Source organism: Lissotriton helveticus, chromosome 1_1 (assembly GCF_964261635.1).
Source record: "Lissotriton helveticus chromosome 1_1, aLisHel1.1, whole genome shotgun sequence".
NCBI classification, from domain to species: Eukaryota; Metazoa; Chordata; class Amphibia; order Caudata; family Salamandridae; genus Lissotriton; species Lissotriton helveticus.
Genome location: NC_136057.1, coordinates 1,929,398,153 through 1,929,410,937, shown reverse-complemented (window position 1 = coordinate 1,929,410,937; position 12,785 = coordinate 1,929,398,153).

The following is a 12,785-nucleotide window of genomic DNA, read 5'->3' as shown; positions in this document are numbered from 1 at the left end:
AGAGGAGGCCAAAGCGAAGGGGGAAATGACCATAAGGGGGCATAGTAGATCCTTCCTGACCTCTTACGTTTGATGTACCATTTTGCCAAGTTTGGTGTAATTCCGTTCAGCCATTCAGGCTGTAGACGTATGTAAATGTCCTATGGAAAATTGCATGGGGAAAACACATTTGAAAGTGTTGAAATTTAGAACCAATTAAAATGTTACTTTGGTTTTGTATTTGTGTGTGATGAAAGTTAATTGGTTATGTATATATGTCAAATGAGAGGAAACCACAGCCATTTTGTGATACTACTGTCTGAGGTACATTTGTGAGGAATTTTTGGTGGTGAATTTCTGGTGTTTGATTTACACAGTACTAACACTTCTCCTACTTTTAAAAAGGTGAGTTGTTAATTTGTAAGGGGAACTATGTTGTACACTTGAAGATAATTTGAAAAATGTTTTCTGTTATTTATTTGCAGTCCTTCTGTTATACTAAATACTTGATAAAGTTAGTTTTATATTATGTATTACTAAAAACGATAAATGAAAGTGATTATTTTTTTCTGCAATTTACAGCAAGCAATTTCAAAATAAATGGCTCACAATGAAGAGACCGTGGCAATTTCTTTGTAAGGGGAACTATGTTGTACACTTGAAGATAATTTGAAAAATGTTTTCTGTTATTTATTTGCAGTCCTTCTGTTATACTAAATACTTGATAAAGTTAGTTTTATATTATGTATTACTAAAAACGATAAATGAAAGTGATTATTTTTTTCTGCAATTTACAGCAAGCAATTTCAAAATAAAATGGCTCACAATGAAGAGACCGTGGCAATTTCTTTTGAATTGTCCACTACATTGATTGAAATTGAGAGCACCAATAATGAAATATTGTCACAAGGAGGAGATGACTTGTATGATTCCATTAGATTGATTGAAATGGACAGCACCAATAATGAAATATTGTCAAAAGGAGATGACTTGAATGATTCCACTACATTGATTGAAATTGAGAGCACCAATAATGAAATATTGTCACAAGGAGGAGATGACTTGTATGATTCCATTAGATTGATTGAAATGGACAGCACCAATAATGAAATATTGTCACAAGGAGGAGATGACTTGAATGATTCCACTACATTGATTGAAATTGAGAGCACCAATAATGAAATATTGTCACGAGGAGATGACTTGAATGATTCCACTACATTGATTGAAATTGACAGCACCAATAATGAAATATTGTCACAAGGAGGAGATGACTTGAATGATTTTTTTGATCAATCTGTTGATGGCGAATTTATCGAATGTTTGGAGACCATAGAGTTACAAGAATCATCATTGCAGACTTTTCATGAGGAAATTGCTGATGAGGACATGTTACTAGTTCTTTCAAATTTTGAAAATTCTGAAGAATAAATTTATATTTAGAAATCAAAAATTGTTTGAGACATTATTCATTTTTATTTTTAATTTATGAGGTTGTAGCGAAGTGATTGTAGTATAAAATGAGACTTATAGTATAGAGTGCAACATTTTTATGTTACATGGTAAGTTTACTCATATTTACTTCCCTTCTGCCACTATATTATCTCCAATGTGTATTTGACATCTCTTCTTCATCTCCGGCCTCCTTTCTCTCACTGTGTGTCTCCGATGCATCTTATCGCTGCTATTTTGTGTAATTACAGAAGAGAGTAAAATAAAATAGTTCGGAACGTGAAAAGGGGGCAAAGTAGAGTACCCCTCACCCCCTAGGCCTTTTTAGGCGTCCCAAAAGGATCAGTTTCTGCTTATTTATTATTTATTATTTTATAGCATTTATAAGGCGCACAGCTACCCACAAAGGGTTTCCCGGCGCCGAAATCAGCAAAGACACAAGGCACACCTGGAGAGAGAGCAGATCCTAAAGCAAAAATTATTGATCAAACAACCAGGTTTTCACGCTTTTTCTGAAACTCCTGTAGTTTTCTTCTTTGCGTATTTGGGTAGGCAGTGAATTCCACAGAGTTGGGCCCAAAAATGCAAAGGATCTTCCGCCCACTCTAGCCCGTTTATACCTTGGTACCGCAAACTTCGCAGATGTAATTGAGCGAAGATTGCGGTTTGGAAGGTAAGGCTTGGCAAGGTCTTGAAGATATTTGGGGGCAGTCCCAGCTTTAATTTGGAACAAATAGCTCAGGGTTTTAAAACGGATCCGATTTTCGACCCTGAGCCAGTGCAGGTCTCTGAGATGTTTAGTGATCCTGGCATATCTGGGAATTCTGCAAAGCAGCCTGGCCGCAGCATTCTGCACCAGCTGTAGGCGTCTTACTACTGCTTTATTTGCACCCAGGTAAAGGATGTTGCCGTAGTCCAGCCGAGATGTCACTAAGGCATTGACTACGGTCTTCTGGGTGGTCGATGGTAACATCCAGACAATTTTACGTAGCCATCTGAGAATAGTAAAACAGATGCCAGCCACTTTGTTAGCTTGCTGCACCATAGATAAGTTGTCATCAATGATGACTCCCAAATTTCTGACTTGAGTGGCAGGGGTCGGGAGCTTGCCCAATGAGGTTGGCCAATGGGAATCGCTCCAGAGATTTTTACTGTTCCCTAAGAGGAGGACCTCTGTTTTCTCCCCATTTAATTTAAGTTGGTTGTCCGACATCCAACAATAAATTTCATGGAGGCCTGTTTTTAGTGCAGAAGAATCAGACGAATCAGATTTGGATAATGAAAATAAAATCTGAGAATCGTCTGCATAAGTCATCAAAATAAGACCAAAATTCTCTGCAAGGGTGGCTAGTGGGCGGAGGTACAAATTAAACAAAAGGGGACTCAGAATAGATCCCTGTGGTACCCCGTGCGGGGAATAGAAGACATCCGAACAGGCCTCAGAGGAGGTAATCTGGAGGGTCCGGGAGGATAGATATGATTTAATCCATTCTAACGCCTTTCCTGAGAGATTATGGTATGAGTTCCATATACCACAATAATTTGCATTACAACATGCAAGATATCTATCTCCTATTACCAACTTTTGGAGATATTCGCGCTAAGCGCGAATATCTCCAAAAAGTAACACCTGCCCTGAGCAGTTCTTAGCCATGTTATCCAATGGGAGGTGGATAACATGGCTAAGAGCATTAGCTCGGTAATGCATGAATATCGCTGACTTTTTAGCGATATTCATGCATTGCGGCCGTTTATTATCGCATTTGCGATAAACCTTGATAATAGCAAGGTTTATCTTCGATAATTTCTGACGATGCTTAGCGGTAAAAAATTCGTTGGTAAGCATCATTAGCGATAAATATCGCTTAACTTTGGTAATATGCACCAACGTCTGTTAACGTTCGATTCGAAGGAAATGAGGAAGTGTTGAAAAACATTGTCTGCGCCATCTTGCCTTTTTTGAAATGCCACACTTTTGTCGTGCACGGCAACCATTTTAGATGCCTTGACCAGACCCACTCTCTGCACGCTGTCGATTCGTAGCATGGCTCCCCACCCTCGCAAGCATCTTCTCCTGGCACTGGTCACCCCCGCTCTCTGTCTTATGCATCGGCAATAAACCTCCCCCCATCTGCGCTGCTCTTCCCTGAAAATCACACTCTGTGCCCGCCCGACACCTCCCTTTCGCCCTATTCACTACCGCACCCTCTGACACTCCTCTTCCTCTGTGTCCGATTGTCCAGGCTATCACCTAGCCCTGCAGATGTAGTTTATGGCCCCAGCTGTAAAGAATCACCCCTCTTCAAAGGAGTTATAGTAGATCAAGGCCCACACCCGATGAGATCCGTCACACCACACGTGTTCCTACTATCTGAAAACCATCCTGTATTGTGATTGGGGAGGGGACCGAGCCTGAAGCGGAAGATTCCAGGAATGACTCTTTGTACATCAAAGTTTTTACAATTATGTGTCACATTAAAAATATATAGCACTCCAACAAAGTAGTAGGAATATAAAACTTTAATAACATATAAATATATACAACAAAACAAAAACAGTAAAAACATTTAAACAACGAAGAGACCGTGGCAATTTCTTTTGAATTCCTGATGAGGACATGTTACTAGTTCTTTCAAATTATGAAAATTCAGAAGATGTTGCCTGGGGGTGGGTCGTCAGTAGCAGTCTGTTGTGCGAATAGTTCCAAGGCAGCAGAACGCGCTGAAATCTAGATGGCACGAAAGTGATGTCTAGTAAGTTGCCGCCCAGCAAATAACGGCGTGGGGCGCCGCAGGGGTGAGTGAGTCCAGTAGGCACCACAGCTATTCTTACCGGCATTGCAGAATTACTGCTGGGGACAATGCCTGTGCTGTAGCAGGGTCACAGCAGAAACAAAAAGGATTCTGTTGAAGATGTTGTTGGTTTTCAATTTGAAAACAGTTCTGGTGTCAACTGCTATGCTAATGTAGTGGTTAATGTTTTGTTTTCTCTAGAAAATGTAAAAGAGGGGGAGGCAGTCCAAAGTTCCGTTAAAAGGGCAAAGGAAAGGATCGGTGGTTTGAACTATCAGTCAAAAAGGGGAGGGGGTGCAACAATTTTTCCTACCGGGTCACACTGTGCTTTCACCGGAACTGAGGTCTGCAGGATTCTAGTAATTCAAAGTGAGGCTGGCGCCAGCATGGGAGCGCCGACGTCCCGCGGATACAGTTTCGTCACTCCACGGGCGATCATGGCAGTCATTCCCCATCGGGGGTCGGAGACTCCCGCGGCTCCTCTAGAATCTTCAAGGTCGTGGAGGACTACGGTGGTGGAGTCAACCAGTGACCGGGCCATTTCTTTATGCTGGGCCCGCTCTTGCCAGGTCGACCGCCATTTTGAGAGTTCGGTAGCTACTGGTGATCGCGGGGTCAAATGAGCGGACGGGCTCCACCCTGCCGGGCGAGACGTTGCAGCATGGCCACAGTGGAAGAACCCTTTTCCGGGCGCCTGGAGCGCTGAGGGTGCAGCTGGGAAGCCTCCACCTGGGGAGGCGGGAGAGGCCTGTTCGCACCGTCTCTCCCTCCCAGTGCACCCCACGGCGTCTCGCTTGAGATTTGTTATGGCCGGACCAGGCGAGGAGGACGAGGGGGGGGGGTCGGAGGCATGTGCAAGACATCCCCCCCCAGTGTTGTCGCAGCCATTATTCAAGAAAGAAGAAGTGTCCCGTCCGTCTTCGGGCCGGGCTTCCGGTAGATGTCGGCCGGACGCCCCTGGCTCTGGCCCCATGAACGGGTTTCTTGGTTTATCGGCTGCAGCCGGATCCCGTCGGCCTCGGCCCCCCGACCGTTGGTGGCCGGACCGGAAGAGCATGTGGCGGGACTACCTGCAACTCTCAAGGGCCACCGCGGCCGGACTGGGAGAGAGAGGGGAGGGTCGAGGAGACATTCCCCCCCCCCTGCAACTGTTCAGCGTTGTAAAGGCAATCCCCTGGCCGGGTCCCGCTGGCCTCGGCCTCTCCTCCGGCTACACCCTACGTTAGGATCTCCTGGCCGAGGTGTGGCAGCAGGACCCGCCTTATATGGGCTGCTCCCGGCTGGGCGTAGCCGCAACCCTGCCCCACCTTGGAAGTTTCCAGAGTGGGGGCGGATGTTCTACTGACTTGCATTTTCCCTAGTCTATATTTTTGGCGTGGCAGGCGGTGGGACAGCGAGGGGTGATTTGGTTTCTCTTACTGTTTTTCTGGTCTCTCACCACTGGCATATTTTAACGTTTTCTTGTTTCTAGGACATTAATAGGTTTTATCATTACGTTATGTTATCGTTTCTTTGTTCGTTGTTTAATAAAAGTTCATGTTCATCAGTGGCCTACTGATTTTCGTTTTCCTATTCTTTTCTTTCCAGGTTGTTTCATGCTAAAGTTTCTGTTAACAGGATACAGTGATCACTTCGTTATTATTGCATATGTCCTTTTCACTAGGGGTGCTCTCTGGTCGGGCCAGATGACGTATCTCTAGTAAATGGTCCGGGTGAAACAGGTGCATCAATCAGTGGGGAGTAGATAGGCATGACAGATTACAACGGGGGAGAAAGGTCCGCATTACGTGTCATTTCAGATGTCATCAGTGATGTCACTGACCATGTCATGAATGATGTAATATGTGACATGATCAGCAGTGGATTGCGGGTGCGCAATATATAGTTAGTGCAACTAACTATATATGGAATTTCAATGGTTTTGTGTGAGTAAAATAAGGTTTTTTAAATGCTAATTCCTAACTATATATGGTCTATAACCTATGGTTTTTTCAGTGAATATATATATACATATATATATACATATATATATACATATATATATGTATATATACCCTTTCATCAACCTCTCCAGTAAAAAGAAATTAGAGGCCACTCGGGGAAACTTGAAAGACCTTTTAATGGACAAAATCGGGCATGATGCATTTTGGCTGAATAGCCTTCTTCGGATGCCGCTGCTGACAGGGTGCTGCTCCACCCCACCTTTGAATATCCTGTTTCTCTCCCATTGGTGGGAGTCTGCTTGGCCCCAAGTCACGTGGTTATATATATATATATGCCCTGAATTCCGCTCATTTATTCCACCCCCACATTACCTACCTGGATGAAATAAAGAACTCTGGGAGTTGCAGTTCGCTCACATTACGTGATCTGCAGCAGGTGAGCATGGATACAGGCTTTGGGACGGAGCGGACCACAGCGTATCAGCATGTGGCAGGACATTTAAAACCACGCTGGTGTTTACATCTGATAATGACTGTGGGCGCTGAGGAAGGCTTAACAAAGCCGAAATGCATTCGCCGTGTAAATTAACTGAATAAAGATGCCTCCGTGGTTTTTCTCCTATTGTGGCCTCTGCTCTTTCTTGGAGGAGTCGTCTTTATATATATATATATATAGAGAGAGAGAGAGAGAGAGAGAGAGAGAGAGAGAGAGAACTGTGGGCTTTTTAGCAAAGCACTATGTGCATGAAACTGTGAAAGCAGATGTTATATTACCAAAGGATTGTGAATATGGAGCTATAAGAGCAAATTGTTATTAAGAAGGCGGTTGTACGAGGTGCAAGGGCAACGACACCGCTTCTAGCCTAGCAACAACCTGGAGCACACCATCTTTGGGAAAGGACACCGTATAAAGGTAGAGTGATATCCTTACTGCTGGTCTACCACCCGTGGCTGGCACAGTTAAGCGCATTAAGGTGGTGGGGTGGGGGCAGGTGGGGTGGGAGTAGGGGGATGTCAACAGATGAAATAGGTATTATTTATTTATTTAATTATACCTATTCTGTCGTCTGATGACTCCCCCCCCCCCCCCCCCACTCCAACCCCACCCCGCCATACCGCGCTTACCTGTGCCGGCCGCGGAAGATGTTCACTAATAAAAGACATCGATTTTCATTCCAATTGACGTGAAATAATCCCAGTTATTTCATTACCCCATGAGTTACCATTTTCACAGGCTTGCTCATTTCTGGTAAGGGGAATTAACTTGGATTATACGTTTTGGGGGATAAAATGCGGGATTCGGTGTTTCCTTACAGATTTTCGTGTGTTTATCCCCCAAGCTATTTCACAGGGAAAGCTTGGCTGTTTTCAGCAGCTGATATCTCTATTAAACAACACAACTTGTAATCCTGATGGGGTTGGTAACTTCTATTATTGACCAAATTGAAAACACCAGAGGTATTCGTATTGAGACCCAAAGGATACGCCTAAATCTTGCTTTGATTTTTTTTTATTGTTTCTGTATTATTCTGCTTTTTTTCTTAATCAATGTTCCTCATTGCCCACTTTGCTTATTGTTGCCTTTTTCTTTACTCCTCTTCTGCGCATTCTTTATCTCTGGTTGACCTTCTTGCATCGCTCAGTCCCCAGGATATTTATTTCTGATGTTCTGATGATCCTTGCTCTGACTGTTTTGATATTCTCTTTACAATAGGTTTAATGGATGTTCTAATCGGCAATGTTTTGAGTCACTAATTGTTTTACTTAACTCTGTCCTTTTGTTGTGATTGTTCTGGTTGTTCTGATGCCCTCATTATCATAGCTCTGGTACTCTGACTGCTTAAAATACAAAATATCTGATATTATAATTCTTTCGATTGTTTGAAATACCATAAATGTAATGTTTACTATAATTACCATATTTCTGATGTTGCGATTATTCTAATATTATATTTGTTCTGATGTCCTTATTAACAAAGATTTCATCCGATTAGCATAGATCAAATATCTGGATCTTCTGATTACTATCGATTGAGTGTTCTAGTTGTTTTTATTGCATTAGTTCTTTTGATATACTTTCTTTACTCTATCCAAGGCACTTTTTTTTTCTCCACTCTTTGACACAGACCCCTTCTCTTTCATTTGTTTCTCTCTCTCACCACCTCTCTACTTTTTTATAGGGTAGAAAGGGGATACCCGGTAAACAAGGTCAAAAGGGTAAAATTGGTCCAATTGTGAGTATTCAAGCCAACTAATTGTGTATTTGAAGGCACAAGGCCAGAGAAAGAGCATGACCTCTCTCTTCTTGTCCCATATATACTGTGTCTTCCATCTTCTCAGCATGTTCATCTCTCTTCTGTTCCTTTTCTGGTAACTGTCTTCTGGACCATTATTACTCTAACTCTCTCACCAGAAGGCACTTCTCTCTCCTGTCTTGTTACTCACCTCTTTCGTTCTTGTTTGTGCCCCTTTATCTTGCGCTCTTCATTTTGCATCCCATAGTGGGCATACAGTGCCACATGGTCTCAACTGTGAGCCACTAGATCATCAGGTTCGACTCATTGCCAACGCTCTTGCTAATGCAATACTTTGCTGTTCACCCAATTCTTTTTATAGGGTGATCCCGGACCACCAGGACTGCCAGGACCACCCGGAAGGCCTGGCATAGACGGAACCCCAGGAATGGATGGAGGAAAGGGTTTACCTGGCCCCAAGGGACTGGTAGTGAGTGCCTACCCATTTTTGTGTTCTCTTTGAAAACATATACAGAGCCTTCACCCTCTGATAATCCACACACACAGTAGCATTCGATGGGTTAATCTTAAAACCGAGACTTGACAGTGATGGTCTGTAAGTACTTCACAAGGTGGTGCTGTGGTACATGGATTCCAGCTTAAACGACAACTCTCTCTTTCTTAGTACTGGTACATGCTGATCCTCACGATTATCTCTACGTGACAACCTTCACATCCAGCCTCAACATACACAATAGCACGCAGGTGTTTCAAATGTACACATCTGTATTATACACTGTCATTCTTCCTGCTGTTTTATATCTACACTTGCACTCAGTTTCGCTCCTCGTTTAACACTGAACATGTGTAAATACAGTGTTCCATATGTACACTATACGTGCACACACTCATTTGTGTTTTAACTTTTTATTTGTGTTCTGTCCCCTTCCACTGTCATCTGGAACATGTAATGTTTCTACGTGTGTGTTGCTTTGGACTTTCTGAGTCTCTTGCACTTTTTATGTTGCACATTTTTATGCCATAACATCTGCTGTAGTTAAGTCCTCTGAGATGTTTGACGTCTCAGAGAGCCTAGGGTGACTAGGATCTAGGGGGCATATTATCAAGCACGACATTAACATTATCGCCACTTTAACAACAGAAAACATCTGCTAAAGTGGCTTCTATGGGAATTCACAAGGGCGTATTATCAAGCCCATTATCGCCGCTTTAGCGGCAGTTTTCTGCCGCCAAAGCGGCAATAATGTTAACGCCGTTTCTTGATATTTGCCCCTATAATAGACATTGATCTGCGTAAATGATTGTTTTTGAGGGTATTCTTGAGTAAAAAAGTCACGCAATGCAAAATAGCTCTAGATAGCTTTTGCACCATGGTAAGAACGATAATCTGATCACAGATTTTTTTTGTTTTTGTGTGGTGGAATATGTCATTGGTAAAAGCATTTTAAATAAAATGTTGCACAATTTGTGTTCATTTGTGTAACAAATGTGGCTTTCATACATCTTTGTGCAAACAGTAGTAATATGTCCCCAAAGTCTTTGGGCGGTAGAAGACTTTGAGAGTGTTTCGTCCTTCTCACTGTTTATTTGCTCCCATTGTCCATGCCTTCTCTGGGAACCATGTATTGGTGCCCTAAGTCTCTACATGCTCATCGTCCCCCTGACTGCTTCCTGTAGGATGAGTCTCTCCACTGATGTTTCGCAGCATGGCAAATCTGTATAAGTTCAATGACTGAATGTGGGAACATCTGCACATCTCGATCCTTTAGGTAGATTTCTAATATCTGTGCCCTGTGGTTCCTTGATGGCACAGTGACATCCAAACAGGCTTCAGGATGTTCTGTAGCTTGGCCTCTGGCTCTTATTGAGGTATTTGTGCATTCACTGGTGTTGGTTGAGGTGGTAGATGGGTGGGAAGAGAGGAGGTAATGTTCAGATGTTATGTTATGCAGATTTCTCGAGCACACTATCACTTGGGAGCGTATCCTGGCACTGAGCAGGTGTGAGTCTAGCCAGACCTAAGGCTTAGAGGGACTACTTGAAAATCCAGGGCTTCAGCTTCTAGTGGAATTCAAGAAGTGAAAAGAAGGCTCTTATTTGTAGCAACAGGTCATTCCACACTTTAGGAGGGATGTAGAAGGCTCAACCACCTGATATGATTTTCTGTGTGCCTGGGATGTGCACAAGAAGGAGCACAGAGGAGCGGAGGTGTCTGGAAGGTTTGTGAAAGAAGATATGATTGTTGAGGTATACTTGGCCAGTGTAAATTAGTGTGGATGTGGTATCTAAATTGTGCATGTGTGTTTTTGGTGAGTTAGTGGAGCTCCTTCAGGTGTGGTGTGATGTGAGGGAAGTGTGGGGGATTGAAAGTGATTTTGGCCCGCCACTGAATGGTCTGCAGCCTTCTGGTGAGTTTTTGTTGATCTCAGCATAGAGGGTGTTCCAGTAGTCCAGCTTGCTTGTAACAAGAGCATGTGTGATTGTTTTCCAGGGTACTGATTGGGAGCCATTTGCAAATCTACCTCAGCATCTTCAGGGTGTGGAAGTATGAAGTGGTGACGGAGTTTACTTGGGCGGCCATGTCGAGTTTGCTGTTTATGACAATCCTGAGGTTCTTGGTTAGGGTGGTGGGGGTGGTTGCTGGTCCTAGCTTTGTTATCAACCAGGTGGAGTCCCATGATGAAGTTCTTTTCCCCAAAGATTAAGATTTTGGTCCTGTTGGCTTTCAGCTTCAGACAGATAATCTTCATCCAGTGGACGATTTCACTCATGCAGGCATTGAACTTGACCTGGGTACTGGGCGTCTAGCCCATGATGGAGAGAATGAGTTGCGTGTCAGCGTTGGAGAGGATATCGATTTTGTGAGAGCGTATAATGCTGGCAAAAGCCATCATGTATGTATTGAAGAGGGTCTGACTCAGGGATGATCCTTGCGGAACTCTGCAGATGAAGTTGTGGGCATCAGAGGTGTATGGCACCAGACTGACTGAATGGGCCCAGTCAGGAAGGAGCAGATTATCAGAGTGCATGTCTTTACATTCCGCTGTCATGTAGGCATTGGATGAGGGTGGGTGGGAGATAATGTCAGACATTACAGAGATGTCCAGGAGAATGAGGGTCGCTGTGTCTCCATCCAGAGTCATACGCATGCCATCCTTGGCTGCGATGAAGGAAGTTTCCATGCTGTGGTTGTGTCTGAAACCAGGCTGAGTGGTGTCGAGGAGCTGGTGATCATTGAAGTATTCAGTGAGTGTTGGGATGGAAAAGTCCTCTGCATGGTAAATGACATATACCTCTACCCTGAGTGCCCAACTATACTGTTGTCTGGATTCCTGATACTTATTTGTGTGTCCTATGTAAACACGTATCATGAAAGTGCGCCATGACCTAGGCCTTTCTCATGGTTTGAGGTCTTGTTGGACCGGGAGGAGCTCCCAAAGCGCTACCCTCTGTTGGAATTGGGGGTCTCTGGTTGGCGCAAGTATGCACTTGTGACAAGCAGGGACCCTCTCTTCCAAGTCAGGGCAAAGGAAGACCCCTTAGAATTACCCTTGCTCACCCTCTAGGTGCGTGGCGTGAGCAGCCAAGGCTATTCTTCAGGCGTTAGTTAGTTAAGCATTTGTAATCACACACACAGTAAAATATACCAATCCCCCCACAAATGGACACCAGGCTGTAAATATATAAAAATACGCTTCTTTATGTAAAAATATATATATGTAACTCAACAGACTTATCACAAGACCAAATAACGTTTTTGTTGCAGCACAGGTTGTAAATAGGCAAAGGTTCTCAGTTGTAGCTTTCAATGGTTGTTTGTTCAAAAATACTTCAATGGTTTCACTTCAAGAAAATAGTTCCTTTTCTCCTTAGTTGCAGTTCAAAAATGGAGATTTCTCTGTTAAGGCGCTTTTGTTATAAATCTCCTAATTTCACAGTTCTCTCAGTGTTCTTTCCTTTCAAAGAGAAAGCCTCTCTCTGTTCTGGGGCTTTGGGACCCTCCCCGGCCTTCAGAGCGCCTTGCAGCGCCTCTCCTGCCTTCAAGGGTGAAACTGACTCGGCCCCTACCAACTCTCACGCATCTCGCGGTAGGCTTGGAATGGACACCAGAGAGGGGCTTGAAAAACCCTGGGCCTTTTCCAGAGGTGGGGGCTGAGCTCGGAGCAGAGCAGCAAGCAGGCGATGAGAGGAGCCCCGGGCCTTTTCCAGAGGTGGGGGCTCCCGGCTGCAGTGAGGAGCAGGGAGGGGTGAGAGGAGCCTCTGGGGCCAAGGCACCTTCAGGAATGCTTTCTTTCAGGAATGTCAGTGCAGAGGGGTCCCTTCTGACAGCGGAGGATCTCCGGGAGGCAAGGCACCCTTCACAG